Raw genomic sequence first — 12,198 nt, forward strand, 5'->3', positions numbered from 1 at the left:
CAACTACTGAAGCCCATGCACCTAGAGCCCGTGCTCTGCAACAAGAGAAGCCACCGCATTGAGAAGCCCACGTACCGGCAACGAAGAGTAGCCCCCACTCGCTGCAACTAGAGAAAGCCGTGTGCAGCAACGAAGACCCAACACAGCCAAAAATAAATAAATGAAATAAATAAATTTTTTTTAAAAATGTGCTATGGGAAAACAAAGATTCAAACTAAGAAACTAGAAGAAAATTCCATGGAGAAAGTGTGTTTTAAATTGAGCTTTAAAGAATAAGCAGGATTTATAATAAAGAAGAAAAATACACAAAAAATAACCTCCCTAAAAAAAAAAAATGGACAAAGGCCAGGGACAAGCAATTTCCTACAAAATGCAATGTAAATGACCAAAAAAAATTTTTTTAAAAGATTAATCTCACTAATCCTCAAAAATGCACATGAAAATAATGCAAAATTATTTTTCATCTATCAGATTGGCAAACATTTCGTAAATGATAATATTCAGTATTGGCACAAATAGGGATATTGTGTGTGTAGTTTTTATGAGAGATCAAGCAATCTATATCAAGGTCCTTAAAAGAATAAACACAGTCTAACCCAGTAAATCCAAATCTATTCAAAGGGGAAAAAAAATCAGAGAGACACATAAAGACATATATCAAGGCATTATTTATAAAAATAAAATATTAGAAACCACTTAAATGTTCAATAATATCTGTATAATAAAATATGATGCATCCATTAAGTATATTTTAGAAGAATATTAATGACATTGGAAATCTTTCCATATACATTAAAAAAGAAGGGTTCTAAATATATATGTATGTATACATAAAATATGTGTATGTGCTTTTAAGTAAAGACTAGAAGGTATATATAAAGATATAATTCTATTTCTGGATTACGGAATTATGTGATTTGATTTTATACTTAGTAACCTCTGTAATAGTCCAAAGTTTTAATCAGAAAAATAATGTTATTTAAAAACAAATTTTTAATGAGTTGGATTTAGGTAAGTGGAGAAGTGAAAATGACATTTTAGGCCAAAGAAAAATGTGACTAAAGACAAAAAGGCAAATGTGAAAGGCACTTTTGGAAAAGATAGAGTAGAACAATAAGGAATATAGTTGTAAGTGAGACTGGAAAAGTGCTTGGAATTGGATTACTAAAGACCTTGACTGCTATGCTCATGAATTAGTAATACAAGTAGTGAAGATCTTTAAACAGAGTGATTGTGTGATCACACTGGTTTGTAGGAAGCATATTTAAATGACAAATTGGGGGATGGACGACGGATCAAAGGGGGAAAACTAGAAGCAGAGAGATTGTTTCTATATATTCTAACCTAGCAGTGGCCTCCAAAATTTTAGACCATGACCCACACAGTAAGAAATACATTTCATACTGTGACCCAGTACACTCATACACACACACACACACACACACACACACACAATTATCCTTAAATATGACTAAAACAAAGGTTTCATGAAAAAGTCACACCCTTACCTTGTGAAATCTACTCTACTGCTTTTTCTTCTGTTGTGCCCTATTCCTTTCCTCTCTATAACATTATATTTTATTTTTTTAAATGTTGGTCGCAACCCACAAAAATGATTTCATGACTTACAATGTGACAACACTACTCTGGGAGAAATCCAAGTCTCCCTCTGCTCTCCCCAGCTCCACTCCTGGGGAGTAGACCAAGCTCCAGTCATGGGTTAAGACCAAGAACCCACAGCTGGGCCATGATACAAGGAGCTGGAACTTTGCAGAGAAAGAGCCAAGGGAGAAACAGTTTTTGACCCTGTGTTGAGAAATACTTGAGGGGATCTTGCTGTTTGACCTCCCCGTCTTCCTTGGAATGAATGCTTCTCTGTCCTGTAAATCACTTCCCCTAGAGCCAGTGAGATAAGAAGGCTTGGGCCTTGTCCTCACCCTCTGCCAACCTACTCCACCCACAGAAGGCCAACGGAAAACTCAGCTTAGCCCAGAATAAAGGAGCCTGGGCAGATGAGCAGCCAGCCCAGACACAAGCAATTCTTCCAGCTGGCATGTCATCCAACCCGATTCCTAACACAGGAATTTGGAACAAAAGCCCAAGCCAACAGAAAAATATAGTAAATCGGTAGGCTGCTGTTGGTATAACTTTCCTTTGGACACAAATTCATAGGCAGTGACTATGGATGGAAGCTGTGTTTTCATCTATCCCGACAGAGAAGGATTCAACTGTCTTAGTGAGAGATGATTCAGGCCTTACCCAGGAACAGAGGTTGTGGGGATGACAAGTGGAAGGGAAATCCAATAAACATCTCTGTGACATTATCAGCTGGATTTGAAGCCCAGCTGGATTGAGGAGGGGAGGAATGACAGAAAGGGGGGTGTGGGGGGCAGGGGGTGGTGAATTTGGCAGGGAATAGCTCCAAGGTTTTCAATTTGGGAGACTGGGATGGAAACTGGATGTGTTCTGACATCAACAAGGATAGAAATATGGGAAGAGGAGGAGGCTTCATGGAGAAAGTAATAAGGTGTATTTTGATAGAGGTTCATGTCGGGGAAAATTCGAAGCAAAGGGGCAAAGATATTATATTCTCCTCTCCTGAAGTATTCCTATTTTTTATGGAAAGAGGCAGAAAATAAATCAATTCATTATTACACATTTCTGGATTCAGAGTGAGCTAAGATACCCCCACTTCACATGTCAAATGCAAACAGCAATACTTAGACACTTAACCAAGTTTTCTTGTTACCTCTTCACTTACAAAGCTCACAACAACTGGGAAATACAGGGGTTATCACTTGCAGTTTGTAGATGAAAAGCCTAGACGCAAAGATTTTAAGAGGCTTGCCTGAAATCACATTTAGTTCTGGCAGTCTTTACCACTGCCTGTTCTACCCTGTAGCCCCCTTATTAAACAGTGAGTCTGTAAATTTGATCATGAGAAGAGAGGGGAAGGTGCCAGCTGAGGAGGCCCTAGTGGAAGAGTCACTTCTAAAAGGAATTTGGAATATTCCAGAAGACAGGAGTGAAAGACATGCCTTACTCAGATCGTAAGATAGAATAAAATTGTGGAACATAAAATCTAGGCCATTAGAAAACATTTTCATAATTTGATGCTAGTCATGTTATGAAAGACAGCCCCAATGAAATCAGTCTTACAGCTTTACAATCACTCAGAAAAAATCATTCCAGAAAGAGAAGAATAGTAAGAGAATTAAAATGTTTTTTGCTTTGAACACTCTTGTATTTTCTTAGGCAGAAGAAGTTTTCAACCATTTTGGAAGCATGTCAATTGACGTAAGTCATATATGTTTTAGCTATTTCAGGAAGGTTAGTGTGTATGAATGATGTTTTTATTAACAATTTGTTTAATCTTTTTGATGTAAAACAGCTGAGTCAGACTTTCCCGGTAGACCAGTGCTGTGGAGAAGGGAGAACTTTGGATTCAGGGAAGTTAGGATTTTAAGTCTGGTTCTACTACATACTAGTTTGCTGACTGCAATTGGACAAGTTGTAGCAGAATTCATCTGAGCCTCAGTTTCATCAACTGGTAAATAAAAATAACAATATCCACCTTACATATTGATGTAAGAATTAAAAGAGATAAAAATGTATACAAAGCCTTCAGTCCAATGCTTGACATAGCAGAAGTTCAAGGAATAGTCGCTATGATGATGAAAAAGAATGAAGAAAAAAATAACACTATATGCCAGCTTTGAAAAGATGTAGTAATTTTTTAGGTCACTAGGGTAAAATTCTTTCTGGAAGTTTCAATCTTTTAATAAAACACAATCAATACATGCAAAATATATGTTTGGTTCTAACACTCATATTTTGGGTAAGCATGGAAAAGACACCTTGTCTTCTTTGGCTCAGATTTTGCAAAACACCAGGAGAAAAACACTTACTTCTGACCTTTCCAGAAATATAGTGAATATTTGCTTTTCAAAGATCAGACGGGGTTAGAAGTTAGAAGAGAAGTTCTGTTAGAACAGAAGTCAGTCCAGCTCTTCTCTTCAGATAAACACATACACATTCATAATCATGCATACAAAACCAAACCAAACCATTTCAGGCAGATAAGAGGTAAGCCTTTTTGGTCTAGGTTTTCAGAAAGGAAATGTGGCCATACTTCCTTTCTAGAGAACCCATTAAGGTATTTATCAACCTACACTATTGGGAAATTTTTCCTTAAAAATAAACAGAATGTCTATCTTCCCAGTGTATTTCCTCATGTTCTAGCCTTAGCAGTGTTCATGTACAATTGGTTGCCACCTTCTCAATAGTACCTCTTTAAATATTGGAGGATTTATAACAGCTTCCTCTCACTCTTTCCCAGGACAAGTCATCCTGGTGCCTTTAACCTCTGCAGAGCTTGCTGGAATGCCCTGATTCTATTCAAGTGCTTGGCACCCCATGGACCTTAATAAAATACTCTGGACAAACTGGCTAACGGGTTGACTTTTGCCATAGATCTTATTTCCCAAACTTCTAAACATGCCTGTAGCTTTCCTGTCCAAGTTCAAATATAGTATAACACATCACAAGTGCTGAGAAGCAGGAAGTCCATCACTGGATCTGGCAGTGCAGTCCTGAGTGGAAAATACCATTTGTTTCCTTGAAAATCTATCCTTGGTAACTGGCCAGTAGGGGAGCAAAGGGTTAATGCTGCCATGGAAGAGCCTCTCCAGCCTACCAGCTCTCAGAGGACAGGGAAGGGTGGTAGGGACTGGAATTCCTGGTACTACTGAACAGGAAGTTGGAGAAAAGGTCTAAAGGTCTAATGGCCTCCTAATTAAGAGCTTCTACTCCACAACAAGTTTATAGTCAGGAGTTGTCCTACAGGAAGAAAAGGAAAGGACGACAGCAAATGGGAAAGCCACTTTTGCATTGAGAACTGGCCAGCCTAGAGGATGGAAGGCAGAAGACCTTTCCAACATGTTAAGAGCCAAAAGAGTACCTTTTAGTGTTTGTTTTGATTATATTTGCCTGTAACCCAGCAACTGGACCCAGATGCCAGGAGCCCAAAGAGAACACTGCTGATGACTGGTGTATGGAAAGAAAAAGAAATCCTTTTGTTTTCTTACTTCTATGGTTCTTCTCAAGGTGAGTGAAAAGGGCTAGTAAAGACCTTTTGAAACGGTTTAGAACCCTTACTCATTTTTCTAACAACAGCTGGGATGATTTATAATACCACATGTTCTCATTGGTGGTTTCCTCTTTTTTATTTCTGAAGACAAGACACAAGTGGGAAATGTGAATCCTGAGCCAGAGTTAAGCTCATCTTTTAAAGCAACCGAATGAATTTTCCAGTTACCATTCTCCCCTCTCCCCCGCAACCCATCTTGAGGCTTTCCTCCCTGAATCACTGAGTTCTCCACCGTACAAGGGTGATCATGGCTCAGCGTCACTCGAAACTTTTGGATTTCGAGAGCTCCATGTTGCTCAAGATTCCAAGTTGTTTTTGCTTAATACATTCCCTTTCTCTCACTGAGAAAAACAAAAGTAGTATATTTAATGTATGAAGCTCATTAGAGCTATTATAAAATCTCACCCAAATTATCTGAGACAAAATTACATTATTTCAATAGCTATATAGAAAAAGGAGAAAACAAATCTAGGTCATTCTTTTTTTTTTTTTTTTTTAAATAAATTTATTTATTTATTTTTGGCTGCACTGGGCCTTCGTGGCTGCACGCAGGCTTTCTCTAGTATTAGGTCATTCTTGATAATCTTTGCAACTAGGTAAGTCTTCTTTCTTCAAGCTAAATCCCTCCTCTTTTAGCATTTAATTTCTCTTGTTCTTAACTCCATGAAAATAGGGAAGAGTGTGTGTGTGTGTGGTGGTTGTGGTGGTTTTATTTTAATTTAACCATCATCACTCAGGCATTTGAAGATAAGTATTACGCAGACGCAGACGTAGAGAAAGGACTTGAGGACACGGGGAGGGGGAAGGGTAAGCTGGGACGAAGTGAGAGAGTGGCATGGACATATGTACACTACCAAATGTAAAATAGATAGCTAGTGGGAAGCAGCCACATAGCACAGGGAGATCAGCTCGGTGCTTTGTGACCACCTAGAGGGGAGGGATAGGGAGGAGATATGGGGATACGTTTATATATATAGCTGATTCACTTTGTTACAAAGCAGAAACTAACACCATGGTGAAGCAATTATACTCCAATAAAGATGTTTAAAAAAAAAAAAAGAAGATAAGTATTCATACAATCCTTAACCTCTTCTTTTCTAGATGAATTAATCCGAATTCTTATGATTTCACCCTCCCCACCGGGTCTTATTTGATATGGCAGAAAATAACGTTGAATTAAAATATTTTATTATTTCTTAGTAAATTCAAAGACTCCTAGAATTTCCCATGATATGTTGACTTAAATGGAGAAATGACAAGTAAATTTCATTTCGCTGACTAATTTGGTGAATGGGGTTTTTTGATTAATCAAATATTCTCCATATAACAATATGCAAAAATTTTGAAATATATCTAATACTAAAATTATGTGCAACAAAAACTTAACCACTCTGATGATTCAGCTGGCATTTACAAATCCTGCATTACTTCAAAAGCTGTTTTTGAGAGTCCATTATGCAACTTCACATTGGTAACCTGAAATCAATTGTGATGGGAGTATTTACACCACAGTAAGCAGTAAATTCTACAAAAAGACCCAATTGTTAAATATTTAGTAGTGTACCATTGGCTTCTAGGTCACTATTATTACAAACATAATGACCAACTACCTATAAAATTCTAATTCAAAAATCTATACCCTCAAATATGCTGCAACAAAGTAGAATAAATAGAGACTAAATGAATAACCAAAGTCTGCAAGTTTTGCTCATGCAAAAATGCAACCTGATTTTAATTATCATTAGTAAGCATTTTCTAAAATTTTAAAACAAACAAGTTTCCTCATTAAATGTGAGCAAAACAATTATACATGCTGAAATGACAATGTTTTAAATCCTATTAAAAAGGTTAAAGGAGCTTTACAATGTAAAGAATCCTTGAAAATCAGTAAGAAAATTTCACAAAGTAATACATATGGATACTAATTTTGAAAAAAATTTACATATTGTAATAGAGACATATTTTTAAAAATCAGATTCTCTTTTATCTATAAGATTGGCGAAGCTTAACTTCTTTCTTTTCTTTTTTTTAAGTTTTTGGCCGCATTGCACGGTATGTGGGATCTTAGTTCCCCGACCAGGGATCTAACCCACGCCTCCTGCATCGGAAGGCAGAGTCTTAACCACTGGCCCGTCGGGGAAGTCCCGAAAGCTTAATTTCTTAATAAAAACATCCAATGTTGGCGCAAGTGTAGAGAAACAAACATTCCTACACAGCTAGTGAGATCATAAAGTATCAAAATTTTCTGGTGAAGTTAACAATGTGTACGAAAAGCCTTAGAAATATGTATACTCTACAACCCAGAAACCCTCTCCAGAACTTTATCCTAAGAAAATAACCAGAATTTTGAAACAACTAATTATTCAACAGTATTAGATTGCTAAAGTAAATTAGATTATTAAACTAATAATTAAAACAGTTTTCCATTAAAACAGTTATGTTGCATTGAGTAGCTCATACAGCATTTCACATTTATGCAAACAAGGTAAAGGTCAAGTAGTTAAGTCTGACGGCAACAATTTTAGGGAGCTAAGTTCAGGGCACATCTGAGACCCACACAGAGCCAAAAATTAATACAATCCATCTTACCTAATGTTGGGCTGCACCCCGCAGGCCTATAAGGCCTGCACTTGCCCAGCTTTAAGACTGAAGAAAGAGCCCAGAGTCAGCAACAGAGACATCAATGGTTTAGTGGATGGGGCCGGGGCTTACATGTCTGATGAAAGGTTCTGGAGCAACCCTCCAACGTAAGCTGCAGACCGCGGGCAGGACAGGGCGGCAGGCTTCGCTGCGGGGGGAGGGGAGAGGAGGCAGATTGCCAGTTATGGGGGAATTGACCTCAGGGGGGGGAATTGACCTCAGGTGGGCTTGTTAGTTACCAGGGGAAACAGCAGAGGGGCACGCCCCTCACTGCCCCTTTGATAAGAACAATCACTAGCTGGGGCGGGGGCAAGTATGTAGGAAGGTCAGTCCTGTGAGTAGGGTATAGGCGAAGCAGACACTGGCTGGGCAGGGGAGGTACAGAGAGCAAGAGAACAGCCGTCTTGAGTGGACCGACCATACAAGTAAGAGCCTTCGTTGTCAAAAAACAAAACAAATCATAATAGTGTTGCTCTGTTTTCTAAGGCTGGACACCACGCTCTGGGTCTTAAGCGTTCTGAATTCTATTCTTCACACTATATACAGAGTAGGTTCATCACCCTTGTAACATGTTTTTATTAAGCGTTTTTATAGATACCGCCATGACCCCAGATGGTGCTATCACCGTCTCTCGCTCACCACTTCAATAGCCTTCCAATCGGTCTATATTTACCTTGCCCCTCCACAGTGCAGCACCAGACACCACTCTTAAACACTCAGCCCTTAATACAGCCTCCATGTTCAAGTTCACATGATTGGCTCCTAAACACCTCTCCAACTTCCTCCATCTCTCTCTCCAGTCCAGCCTCCTTCAGCTTCTTCAGGACACGATGCACAGGCTCTTTGCAGAAGCTGCTACCAGCGCAGCGAATGGGCTTCTCACTGTCCTCCCCACCCACTATCATCTCTATCCCCCTTAATTCTTTTTTTTTTTTTTCATCTTTTTTTCAAATCTGACTTCGTTGGGCGTTGTTTGTTTGTTTGTCTCCCTCTCAAAGAAACCTTCCATGACCTCTCCAAATATTTGGGGCTCAACTAACCTTTCCTTCTGGGCCCCTGCTGTCCCACCTGTGTGGGAATTACCGGAATTTGTCCCTCTTCCAGATGCCAGCAGGAAATAGCCGACAGAGCTCTGGCTGGCTCGTTCAGGCATCACTCACCCCTTGGCCTGGTGCTTTCAGGTAAGGCCTAACCTGAACAGCTGCGGTGGTCCTGTCCTCCTTAACAAGGATCACAGCTGCAATTTCACAGTTTTCACGTGCAGGCATTTTTCCTTCCACTGGCCCAGCCTCTCCTACTCTACTCACTAGAATGTAAGTTCCAGAAGGTCAGTGACGTTGTCTGGATTTGCTTATGATTGTATTCCCTTTGTCTCGCACATTGCCTAGCACAGAACAAGCACTTAATAGGTATTTACAAATCAATTGAAGGAATCTAATCTTCCTTTTTGTCATTGTTATTATTCTCTCTTCTCACCCTTTCCACTGTTGATAATCCACACACAAAGACCATGGAAACCTACCAAGAAGGCTCCATAAGTGACTTTTTACACCAAAATCACACCAGAAATGAGAATAACTTAAGATCCTCAAGAAAAAAGGAGGGAACCACCATTTTCACAAGAGATCCAGCACATGTGTTATCATTATTCAGAGTTTCTTCATTTTTAACATGTATTTAATTTTTGTTTTTTTCTGCATTTTTAATGTACAGTGAAGGGTGGGGTATTTAGGAAATATAAGAATCAAGGAGATCTCAGTCTAGCTTGGCAAATAATATTTATTTATGGCTGTGTTGGGTCTTCGTTTCTGTGCGAGGGCTTTCTCCAGTTGCGGCAAGCGGGGGCCACTCTTCAACGCGGTGCGCGGGTCTCTCACTATCGTGGCCTCTCTTGTTGCGGAGCACAGACTCCAGACGCGCAGGCTCAGTAGTTGTGGCTCACGGGCCTAGTCGCTCCGCGGCATGTGGGATCTTCCCAGACCAGGGCTCGAACCCGTGTCCCCTGCATTGGCAGGCAGATTCTCAACCACTGCGCCACCAGGGAAGCCCGGCAAATAATTTTAAAGCATTTCTGAACTACCAAAAAAAGGGATGAGGAAGATTTACAAGAGAAATGACTAGGTCAAAATCACACTAAGGAAAGGAAGAGCCTAAAAAATAAAGTTTAGCACTCAATGACCACTTGTACTTAAGATTGACTAGGGTTTGTATAAGGCTGAAATCCAGTTTTATTTCTGGCAGATCTCAAAGAAATATCAGACTTCATTGTTTTGGTAAATATGAAAAAAAACTGGACTTCAGCTTTAAGCAAAGAATTAAAAGAAGACAACTACATGTTTATAATTTTTAGATAGATATTTTATAATTTTCTAAATAATTTCTCAGATTAGAAATGAAGCAATAATCAGTTAAGACAGGTGGAGAAAATATAAGACAATGAACACCTATTGGTTTATGTAGAGAAGGAGAAAGAATGAGACTCCAGGGACATCCCTGGCAGTCCAGTGGGTAAGATTCTGTGCTCCCAATGCAGGGGGCACGGGTTCGATCCCTGGTCAGGGAACTAAGATCCCGCATGCCTCACGGTGTGGCCCAAAAGAAAAGGACTCCATGTCTTGGGTTAATTGGATAGATGCAAAATTGGTATTATTGTCTTTCTCTCTTGATTTTCTAAAAATAGAATATTGGTGGGTGGAAATGTTTAGGAAGAAGGGCCAGTTCATGATTGGAAGAGGAATTCTGACTCCTTTTTGCTTCTAAATCCAAATCCTACTGGAAAAACAATGTACCTGGGGAAAATTGGAATGCTTACAGAAAATATAATCAAAGTAGGAAGAAAAAAAACCTACTGTGTTGGTCTAAAGTGCTTTTAGATAGGTATATAAATTTATAAAATTAATTTAACTTAAACATTCCAACAGATATTCCTCAGTGAATCAAGAAATGTGAGTAACAGGCAAGTTTTGAAGATTAATAATGAGAGTGAAAAACAAGTCTTTTGTCTGATTAAACAAGTTGCAGCGCATATTCTATACTTTCAGAGTCAACTAAGATCATATAGTATTTGAGTGAGAGGGAGATAGGAGATCTTGTAGACCAACCTTCCCTGATTTATAGCTGGCTTATTACATCATTCACAGTATATGTGTTGGGTGCATTTTCGTGCCAAAAACTGTGGTGGGTGCTGGGGATTCAACAGGGAACAAATCAAAATCCCTGATCTCAAAGAACTCATGTTCTAGTTGGGAGAGAAGGATAATGTACAACTAAAGAAATGTGTAATAGGTCAGATGGTGCTAACAGAGATGGACAGTGTATGTATGTATGTATAGGTATGTATTTATGTGTGAAGTGGGTGTGATAGAGTGGTGGGGTAAATCATCTCAGTAAGGTGACATTTGAGTAGAGATCTTGGTGAAGAGAATGTGTCCCTGAGGATACATGATTGCAGAAAATTCCAGGGAGAGGGAACGGCAAGTGCCAAGAATCAAGTAAGAGAGAGGAGGCCAGTGTGGCTGAAGCAGCCTGAGCAAGAAAGAGGGTAGTAAAAATTACAGCCAAAAGGGTAGTGGAGACAAGGTCATATCAGACCCTAGAGTCCAAGATGATCCAATATACTTTGGATTTTATTCTGTATGAGTTGGGGTACCACAGCATATCAGTCACGAGATCTGACAATGTTTTAAAAGGGCCACTCAAAATAAACTTTAAGAGGTCAAGGGTAGAAGCAGAGAGGTTGGTCAGAAGGCTATTGAAATCATCCAGTCAGGAGATGATGGTGCCTTGGCCCAGATTAACAGTAGAGGAGGTAAGAGATGGCTACATTAAGGACATATTTTGAAGTGGAAGGATAGGATTTGATGATGGATACCATACTGTGTGAGACAGTAATGAGTTAAACATGATTCAGGAGTTTTGGGAAAAATGGAACTGCCATTTACCATCGGAGAGGACGGGGTGAAGTGGAAATCAAGGATTCAGTTCTGAAGTATTAAGTTTGATACCTATTAGACATCCAAGCAGAGATGTTGAATATGCACTTGGACATCAGTGTTCTGGAGTGCAGAAGAGAGGTTTAGGCAAAGATGTAAGTTTTGGAGTCACCATATATTTATGGTACTTGAAACACACAACTGGGTGAAAGTACATTGGGAGTGGGTTTACATAGCCAAGGGAGGGAGTCTAGAGACTGAGCTTAGATCCCTCCAACCAATAGAAGTAGGAAAATGAAGATGGTCAGGCAAAGGAGACTGAGAGTGTATGGCTTGTGAGACTGGAAGAGAATCAATAGGGCAATCTCACAGGTCAACTGAAGAGCATGTTCAAGGAGAAAGCGATCTGCTGATAGAAAGATTGAGACCATTGAGAGCTGAGATTTGACTTGAGGTCTTGGTTAGATTTTCTTCTAA

At 39.4% G+C, this 12,198-nt stretch overlaps 1 protein-coding gene across 1 annotated transcript in view; it reads left to right on the top strand.

The window, feature by feature from the left end:
• The first annotated feature begins 5,019 nt into the window (after positions 1-5,019).
• The window catches only part of ZNF462 (zinc finger protein 462), a 170,167-nt gene continuing 162,988 nt past the window's right edge, over positions 5,020-12,198 (top strand). The window contains exon 1 of the mRNA XM_059925239.1: positions 5,020-5,106. The gene's annotated coding sequence lies outside the window, so the exon portion shown is untranslated. The remainder of the gene's footprint in view (positions 5,107-12,198) is intronic.

Source organism: Balaenoptera ricei, chromosome 6, assembly GCF_028023285.1.
Source record: "Balaenoptera ricei isolate mBalRic1 chromosome 6, mBalRic1.hap2, whole genome shotgun sequence".
NCBI classification, from domain to species: Eukaryota; Metazoa; Chordata; class Mammalia; order Artiodactyla; family Balaenopteridae; genus Balaenoptera; species Balaenoptera ricei.